Source organism: Rhagoletis pomonella, unplaced genomic scaffold (genome assembly GCF_013731165.1).
Source record: "Rhagoletis pomonella isolate Grant_MI unplaced genomic scaffold, Rhpom_1.0 Rhpom_scaffold_00004, whole genome shotgun sequence".
In the NCBI taxonomy this organism is placed as follows: Eukaryota; Metazoa; Arthropoda; class Insecta; order Diptera; family Tephritidae; genus Rhagoletis; species Rhagoletis pomonella.
Window position 1 is genome coordinate 16,496,006 of NW_023458558.1, and position 10,694 is coordinate 16,506,699.

Genomic DNA, 10,694 nt, shown 5'->3' on the forward strand with positions numbered 1-10,694 from the left:
TACGAAATAGTGTACAAAACATGGAAAACTTCATGGACTTTGAGGCAGTTCTAAATGTAATTCTTTTTAACAAAAAAATGTGGGTATTCTTTTTTTCCATTTAGAAAAATTCTATGGGTGAAAGCTTGACTTTTGAAACTTTTTTTCCTCATGTATTTTTGGACCACTCTAATAATATAATGTACGCATTACTTATGTAAAAAATACTAATTTTTATATGTTTTTTCTTTTTAGATAAAACATATTTTTCAGCTGCTTGAAGTAAACTAATTAGTCTACTTTGCCGAAGTGACACAAACAAGCCAAGAGATTTGCTTCTGCTGATGCTTTGCGGATGACATATGTATGCATGAGTAAGTATGCATATACAATGTACATAATACATACCTATTTACGTATGTGAAATTACTTTCATACATTCTTAGCTGATGAATCAGTTGACTTTAAGAGTTTTCCTTTTAATTGCTTCAACTTATTTATCATTCTTATTGTTTTTTTAATTCCTTAATTTTAGCTGTGTTAGCAAATTCTATATAAATTATAGACAGTCGGTTATTTGTTAGGAATTAAATTGGTGCATTGCACTCGAAAAAATAACAAGCAGCGCGCAAATGTGCAATTAAATAAAGTAAATAAAATGAATATTTAAATGTTATAAAGCAAATGTGCAAACAAAAAAGGAAGCGAGTAATGATTTTAAGTAAACAAGATCAAAAAGTAGCCTGCGTCAAAGTCATGAGCGTATTAGATCCCACTTGCCAATATTTAGATGATTCCCCCCCCCCCCCCCCCCCCCCCCTTTTTTTACTAAATACATACCTCTTGCTTTTACCTAATGCGTATAAGTACATTAGGTTGGTCCAAAACACCTGCGGTATTTTAGGATTTTTCTAAATGAGAACAAGAAATTTTCCATGTACAATTTTTTAATATATATTATTTTATAGGTCCCCCAAAAACCTCAAACAATGCAATGCTGAAACCCATAAAAATTGTTGGTATTAAAAAATGGTAAAGTAAACAGTTTGGTATTATTATTTGAAATCTTCGAAAGAGAAACAGAATTTTCCGATCGGAAAATATCGATTTTCAAGAATTCTGGGCCATTTCTACGAAAAAGTACTTGCCTCCATTTTTACAAAAATACGAGTATTACTTTTTCTATTTGGAAAAATCCTTAACACTTTAACTCTTTTTTTGCTTACCCAAAAATACATACTTACATAAATAAACGCCTCAGTACATAAATTACGTTCAGAAATCACATTAAAATACTGTCTAGTATCAGCCATACATACTACAATCTTAGTGAGTAATTTAATACCTCACATTTTATATACAAAATAGGATATAAGCTTTCTCGCCCTTATTCATAATTTCAACAGTTGTTTGCTGTTATCTGACATATTTCCCGCTTAAATTCTCTTGTCTTTGCTGGCTTCGTTGTTGTCGTAGTCACGATTATTTTGAGCTTCCGTTAATTACACTGGTCTACAAGGGTTTTGCGAATAAGACGGGACCTGGTGTTTCCGAACGGATTTTTCGTGCTGAACACGAATCTGGGGTCCAAAACTTCCCATCACGTCACGTTTTCGAGAAAAAAGGGGTTGAAACCCCTAAAAACAGCGTTTTTGGACATTTTCGAAAAATTGTAGAGCCGAACCCTAACGTGCTACAAACTTTGCATATGTCAGAAATTAAAGGTAAAATTGTGCCCTTTCGAATGAGCCTTATGCCAAGTTGATCGCATGTGCCCTTGGAGCAGGGGGTGTATTTGTGTCTAGGGGTGCAGGAAAAAACAGCGTTTTTGGCCATTTTTGAAAAATTGTAGAGCTGAACCCTGACGTGCTACAAACTTTGTATATGTCAGAAATTAAAGGCTAAATCGTGCCCTTTCGAATGAGCCCTATGCCGAATTAATCGCATGCACCCTTAGATCAGGGGGTGTATTTGTGTCTAGGAGTCCAAAATGGCGGATCCAATATGGCGAACTTAAAAATTTTTTATTTGTTGAATTTCTAAAAATCTTGAAATCTAACTGCAGATTCGTAATCAGCGACTTTTAATATAGTTAAAACCTTGGCATTATTAATTTTCTATGATCGTTTAAGATTAAATTCTTTCTGTGATCAATTTTTCCTGCACCCCTAAACACAAATACACCCCCTGCTTTAAGGGTGCACGCGATCAATTCGGCATAGGGCTCATTCGAAAGGGCACGGTTTAGCCTTTAATTTCTGATATATGCAAAATTTGTACCACGTCAGGGTTCAGCTCTATAATTTTTCGAAAATGGCCAAAAACGCTGTTTTTAGGGGTTTCAACCCCTTTTTTCTCGAAAACGTGACGTGATGGGAATTTTTGACCCCGGATTCGTGTTCAGCACGAAAAATCCGTTCAGAAACACCAGGTCCCGTCTTATTCGCAGAAAAAAAGTTGAAATTTGTAGACCAGTGTTATGTACTCATGGATATGCAAATTAATTTCTAATTACCATTTGAAGTTTACTGCCTGCTTGCTTTCATTAAGAACACTTTACACCCACTCATTTAAAAGTGTAGCTTATCAGCTCACCGTCGAAATGGCGATTGTCGCTTTGTTGTTGCGTTCTTATGCTCTTAGCATGTGTCCTCTCAACTCTTTCTTAACTTAACTACCCGACATGGAAAATTTCAAAGACACCTCACCAACACTCGGCTCCTGCGTTTGATGATTAATATCAATTTAACGGTTACCAAATTCTTAATGTATTAACACTTAAATATAATTCTTTGTAACAACTTGGGAGACTGCAAATTAATTTTGCGAATTTTGGTGGAATAAACAGAATATATTAATTATTATGCTTAATCAATTCAACCATAGATCAGGGACCGAACATAACAGTCATTGATGAAAACTGTCATTGAAAAATTCACTATGAAGGAAATGTTCTACAACTAAGTGACTCTGCAGTACGGAGGAGCGACTACAGGACTGATGAGTTGGTAGTTACCTGGTAAACTCCGTCAATTACCGACAGACTACTTGCAGTGTATTTCATCGTTTACTTTTACGAGGCAATGTCCTAGGCGGTAGTCACCATCGGCTCTCTCTGCACTACCGGGGGTTACTAAAGTAGTCACTTGCGTGATTTATGGACGCCCTCTGTCGTAGTTTTTCGCTATTCTGCTCCCGCGTGGTTCGACTCTGCACTACCATGTGCACTCCCATGGGTTAATAGAGTAGCTATTTACCTAGGAGTCGGTGCAGTAGCGGTTCAAAAGTAGCTGTAGACTCCAGTAGTACTGGAGGGAATTGTATACGTATGTAACTTATACCTACAACTGAGCCAAAAGCACAATTGTTTTATCAACGAAGTTATGGTTTGATTTTGTCATGGTCAATAAGCCAAAGTCAAATAAGTTGAACATTTAAGAATAAATTCGAATGTATGGCAGTGGCTGAACGAGTAGAGGTGCTTACTATTATTTTTTTTGCATTCCAGCAGTACGAATGCCGTCAGCGTGATACATAATTTTTATTTTTTTCTGTTTTTGGTTTTTCTTAATTACGAAAAAGCCTCTGTGAAGTGCAGAACCAAATCAAACGGCAAAGCAAATTGATTCAATTTGAACATTTGAAGACACATTTATAAAGCGGCTCTAGCTGAGCGTGTAGAGATGCTGCTATTGCTTTGCTAATCCCGCCATAGGCAACATGTTAAAATGATAATACAAAATGTTCTTTTGTATCTCCGAATTATGAAAAAGCATCTATGAATTGCAAAGCATAGACGTATTCAAACGAAAAATCGCCAACCAAAAGTTTGGTTAACGTAAACAAAACTGTAGTTAATATTACCAAATCATTGTTGAAAATATCAACCAAGGCATTGTTAATATTAACCAAAAATCACGTTGATTGCCTTCCAAGTTTGAATTTGGTAATATGAACAAATTTTTGGTTGATTTTTCTTTCAGTGTATGTTGATACATACACTTTACCTCTTCTCATGATTTTCACAGCCAATTTGCATACCATGAAATCATTTTAGAATTTTTGTTTTGTTTCCGGTTCACCACATAAAAACTGCCAACCGCAAACTTTTTTGTTTATTTTTATTGCAGTAACATACATACAGGAATAGATATTGTTATATTAATTGCATAAGTTAACGGAACTTTTCGCATTTCATTCGGGGAATTTCCAAATGCTCAAAGTTTTGAACTACACACTATATACGTATATATAAAACTATTAATAAATATATCGTTTTATCGAGTTTTATGATAAATGAGAGTCAAGCATTTTTTAGTGAAAATAAGTACGTCCATTAACATTTTGGTCGAATTTGAAAAGTTTTATGTGGTTTAGATTATACTTAATGGCAGCACTATGGGTGAATATGCATTAACAAATTATGTCAATATATCATTAAGTCTGTTTGAATGGTCTTATTCATTAAGTCTTTCCCTAAGTTTTTCAAATTTATAACACAATATAAACGCATACTATATTTGTATATTGAGATGTGCTACGTATTTTTTCGCGGTCTTTAGTCCTAAAACTCTTTTTTTATTATTGACAACTAAAATGTTTGAAAAAAATAAAAAAACTTTCGTTCTACCGGTCGAATGCCTTTAAATTTTACTGCCTAAACAAATATACATAGTATGTGTGTATGTACACAAAGAAAAAATTTAACTACCAACGAGCTCTTTATTTATATGCAGTTATAAATATTCTTTCCATTTGATAAATGGCCGACTCAGTTAAGTAAGCCACAAAGAATTGTGGAAGAACAAAAATAGGCAAATGCGAAAAAGTATACACTTGAATGTGTGCAAGTAAAAGCAGACCATTTTTTGTCGCTACTCACATTTTCGCCAATTGCTTTTGCATAATTACGTTAAAGGAGTGAAAATGATATTTCTACTGGCGGAAAAAATTTTTAAAAATTAATATTGTAGATTTATGGCCAGTAATAAAGTTGAGTTTCTACTTTTTATGTAGGATAGGCATGACCAAACTAAACACATTTGCACTGTGCTGGTAGCGGGCACTTCTGCGGGCTACAGCGGCTTGATGAAGGGGGTTGGCAGTGTCTGGGGAAAGGGTGAAAATTTCCGCATGAAAAGTTCCGCATATGCGTGTGACCGTAATGAGAGAGCAACCCTGCCGTTCAGCTGGAATTCAGCTGGTGACAAGAAACGGCCATAAGCTAATGGTTCCATACAGTACCGATATTTAAGCAATTCTAGCTAGCGGTTTTTTGCATTACTGGTCCGTAAGCAGTTCGCTAGCTATTTGTAATCGCCACTTTGCACCCCTCAGTACGCTCGAATGACATCGCCATGTTGAATTGGTTAGGCAAAGGAATTGGTGTGGCAAATTTTTTTACTAGTACCCGTCCTGTTCGTTGATTTGCCAGGCGTGAGTGGGGACATTTATCCTAAGGTATGTCTACAAATTCATGTCCAAGTTTTTCTCAGCGGAGATTTAAAATTATTTTGCGTTAAAAAAATAGCCCCTTTGTTTGCGACAGGGTTGGCTCTCGCATTGAGGTACACTTGAAAATCAATATTGGAAAGTGGAATATGTATTGGATCTCCATTGGAAATTTGTTTAATGTATGTCAATTCAAAGGTGGCCTGTCATTCAAGGAAAAGGTTTCCTGGTAGTATCGAAAAATATTTACATAAAAAAAAACCATTCTGGGTAGATTTCTTTAAGTTTAGGTATAACTTTTTTCACAAATGGGTACAATTTAAAAATTTTACTTTCCAAACCTGTTGCTTACCCTTTCGGTTTTAGGCAATGGTCGGCATACCAACACATTAAAACGCTGTTCGTATAAGTGTGAAACACACATGTGCTCAGAGAGGTATGGCCTGCCGGTCAGTGATGTAACGCGCAAAATACACCACACAAATACTATTTGCGCAATTAAAATGGGTACAAATAAGATATTTTTCGAATTTTTATTCAATTAAAATTTTCAGTAATTGGTATATGCGCAAATATTTGTGTGGTATATTTTGCGCATAAAGCATCAGACAAATGAAAGCTCTGTTGTAGTATTTTCCAGTAAGAAACTGTCCAATATAAATTTAAACTTTCCAATTTAAATTGTACTAATAAAAATTTATCCAGTAAAAATTCAATAAAACTTGCAAGTTCAGCTGTCATTCTCGCTCTCTCAATTTCCTCCCTTTTGCTAGTTTCTTGCAAGTTTTTGGGTACGAAAGCGCAGGCCAGTAAAACCAGAAACAGCAAAAGAATTTAAATTGAATGATGCTTTTTACGTGGAAAGTAAAACTTAAGTTTTTATTAAGTTCCAAAATTGAAGCACGACAATGTACAATTAAACTTTGTTTTATGAATATAATGAACTGAACGCTAAGCTAATCTTAACCTTCGCAGTTGGATATATGCAAATACATATTGCACTTTTGCACAAATCAGAAGAACTTCTTTTTTTTTTTTTTTGTGATAAATTCATTCTAAAGATACCTGCCTTGAAACTAAACAGGAAAATAAATCCTCAAATGCATTCCAATGAACTTTTTAACATTTCATTTGATTTTAAATACGAGAGTATAAGTATAATCGCTTGAATACCTTTGTAGCTTCTATACGGACTCAATTCTCTTGAAAAATAAGCTTTAACAATTTTGGCGAAAACATAGTTTTTTGTATAGTAGTTGGGCAGTGAACAAATGTAGATACTTACATATGAACTCCTGTGCATAAACATGTACATATGTATTTACTTAAGTAACATTGGCACATGCAAACATAAATTTTATCCTACAGAAAAAGCCTGAAAAAACAAAAATTGTCTGTGAACGAGAACTATACACATTGGTCATATATACGCGCCTTAATATCCAAATATCTTTTTACACAACGTTTAAAGAAATGTGAATGACTTATGCATTTATGTAAACATTTTTTACTGGTATAAAGTTTGTAAATTAAGTTTGTGTTAACTACTGAAACGTAAGCCGGAGATGGTGTGTATAGTAAGCTATGTTTCTGTCGTAGCTTAGTTAATAGCTTGGGCGAAAAATTATTTGCATACTTATTAAAAATTCATGTTTTATATTCACTAAATTGAGTTATTGCAAGCATTCTGAAAATTTTAAAGCATAAAGGGTACTAAAGTATTCGAAACAATCATCTCGGCTATAGATATAATATGGCATAATCATATTTAAGTCACACAGGAAAATATGATTTCTCGAGGAAATTTGTACAATATACATATCGCCGTTTAAAGTACAAAACTGCGTATCATCATTTTTCAAAACCGCGTAACTGACATTTGATGCCAAAAATTGGATTTTCTCTCGCACAAGCCCTTGGCTCAATCCTTATCCATTCGTCATGAAATATACTAGCTAGAAATGCGATTTATTTATAAAAAAGAGAACAGGTTTGAAATATGAGTGTTTTTGGTCTCTAGAAAATAACTTCACATACGGGATTTTGCATTTTGGTGATATGCGGTTTTGTACTTTAAACGACGGTATGTATTAAACGAGTTAGGGTCCGCTACAGTAAGGGGTACGCCATACCAAGCGAAGCCAAGTAATTAAAGTGACATAGCTACGATCAGAGGTAAATCAATTTCACGGCAGTGACACTAAAATATAGAAAAAACGCCTCGGTCACGCTGGTGAAGTGAAACTTATGCTACATACATATCTAGTTTTCTCAAAACCAAAATATGTAAGTACATTAGACTGCATCGCCAAAAAAAATTGCGGTTTTCCGCCCGAATTACACAATTTACTATATTTTTTTTGTGTGGCGAGTGATGCAGTCTTATGAACATATGCATTCCATTAGTTCAAAATTGTGAATAGTACCATGACGTGATAAGATGTTATGTGATGTGATGTTAGGTAATGCGATGCAATGTCATGTGCTTTCATGTGATGTAATGTGAAGTGATGTGACAGGATGTCATGTCATGCCATAAGATGTCATATCGTGTGATGTTCTGTCACAAAAACGATAAAAATACGGATAAAAATACCGATAATAAAATCGAAAAACAATATCGATAAAAGCCGATTATTATATCGATAACAGTATCGATAAATATGTTCATAAATATATCAATATAAGTATCGATAAAAATATCAATAAAAATATCGACTATTATATCGATAATTATATCTATAAATATATCGATAACGATTATGTGGTTTGCGAATGGATAGTGTCGTTTTTAGGTTGTTACTAAACAAAGAGTTCATATAAAAGTGCAACTCTAAACTTAATTACCCATTAATACAAACCGGTGCTATCGATGGTGAAAAACTTAAACTATCGAAACTATCGAGTGGGGACAGTATCGATAGTTTTCCAGCTCTAATAAAAGGTAAACGAATTAGGGAAAAATTCACCTTTGCCTTGCTTTAACTTTAGTTTTAAATACTTTAATGAATTTTTTCTGACTTTTTTCGGATTTGAGTAGTGCTTCCGCCCCCGTAGCCGAGTGGTTTTTTTGCCCTCTGCTGCGCGGGAGGCACATGATTCAAGTTCTGGTCCCAGCAACAGCAAAAGCAATTTTTTTCAAATAATGGTCGCTCCTCGGCAAACCTCACTGGATAAAACTTGAAAACTTCGAAAAATCTCAAACCTGTTATTAAAAAAAAACCGGATTGTTCGATAAAAAATTACGTTTTTCCGAAATTCGAAAAAACAATGATCAAAAAAAATACATATGGACGCCGGCTTGGAAATATCGAGTTAATCACCTTAGTATTTACCTATGTTTGTATGTATGAGTCGGTCGCCTTTCTCACTAAATCCGCATGCATAAATAACAATCGTGTATTTATGTATGTACGCACATATTTGCAAGCGCAGACGATTTATGCCAAAGGTGAGAAACATGTATTCCATACATTGTATGTACATACACAAATAATCACAAACGTACATATGTAGGTATGTAGTATCTTCAATAGCATATTCCACTGTTGTAATTTATTTTATAGATTTGTGCACCGATTTTATGTCACGATTCAGCCAACGCTACAGGCATCATTGCGGTGGCACAACGTAGAGATTTTTCCCCATCAAAATTCTTGAATAAATTTCGCACAGTCTGTGAATCGTTTGTGAAAGCCAATTAATTCAGGCCACAGGAATGTAGGTATGGAATGCATGCTAAATTGTTTTTGTTTTTATGCCTTTGTACACATATGGTTTAACCTAAAAAATTGAAATCTAATAGTAATTGATTGCTCCTGAACTATGGAGTTAAATATTATACGTTTGTCTTGTACCACCTCATTCAATTTGTGAAGGTGTCAAAAACTAGAGCAAGGAGGTTAATTGTTAACCTTTTTCGGTTTCAATGAAATGATGTTGGGTGCTTTGTTGAACTCGGCCAATATCGCTTAGGCGGTTACAGCGCCAAATCAGAAGAAGAAGAATATGTTGTGTAAAATTCACTACAAGCAGATTGCTGAATAAGTCAAGCCCGCACTATACATACATAATTTTACCTACATCATAATGATAATCTTAATCTTAATCTTTATCTTAATTTTAATTATGATCTGAATCATAAAATTAACCTTAATCTTAATCTCAATCTTAAACTTAAACTTAATATTAATCTCAATTTTAATTTAAATCCTAATCCCAATCTCAATCATGGCCTCAACCTCAATTTGCGGCTCAATCGAAATCTTAATATTAATATCTCTTGATTAATATCTTGATGCGAAAATATTTTTACATACATATGTACATACAACGAATCAGAAATATATGATACGAGTAATAGTTATTTATCACAGCAGGTTATGTCGACAACATATGCACTACAATATCTAAATTCCCGTCGTGCGAATTATGTAAGTGAGCAACAAGTGTTGTCAATAAAATTCCAATTATTGTCAAACTTGTCAAATCACCTTAGGTTATGATGTGGCATATTACTTATCGATAGATAATTTTTGATGACATATTTCAATGATTTATGCTTTACTAAAAAACAATGTTGAGGCAGCACTATTAATTCGAATTTATACATACGTATATACATTTGTAATGTCTATGAAAGTGGGCATACGGAAAATCCGAAAAAAAGTAATGTATAAAAAAAACATGTTTGTAGCTCCTTTATTAGATCTAGAGTTCCTGTAACGGAAAGCCAAGGTTTGCAAAATTACGCCCAAAAAACTTTTTTTTTAAGTCGAAAAAGGTAAATGTTTGAAAAAAAAATTCATAAAACAGTTCCGTGTAGCTTTTTAATAAGGTGAAGGGGAATATGTAGATGAAGAAAATAATAAAAAAGATGAGGATACCGATAAAACTAAAGGTGAAGATAGAAAAAGAGATATTAAGATAAAGGTAATTATAGAGAGAGGAGTATAGATAGACACAGAGACTTAATTTGGGAACTATTTTGGGATTTTAGAGATTCTCGGGGCTTATCGATATTATATTCCATATTTTTATCGGTTTGGTTATCGATAATGTTATCGATTATGCTATCGATTTTTGATCGCTTTTGTTATAGATTATTTACCGATTTGGTTATCGATCATTTATAAATTTTGTTATTTTTATCGATTTTCTAATCAATTTTGTTATTTATTAATTATCGATTTTGTTATGGTTTTCAAAGCAATTTTGTTATCTATTATTTATCTTTTCTAATTTATCCTATTATTTATCGATTT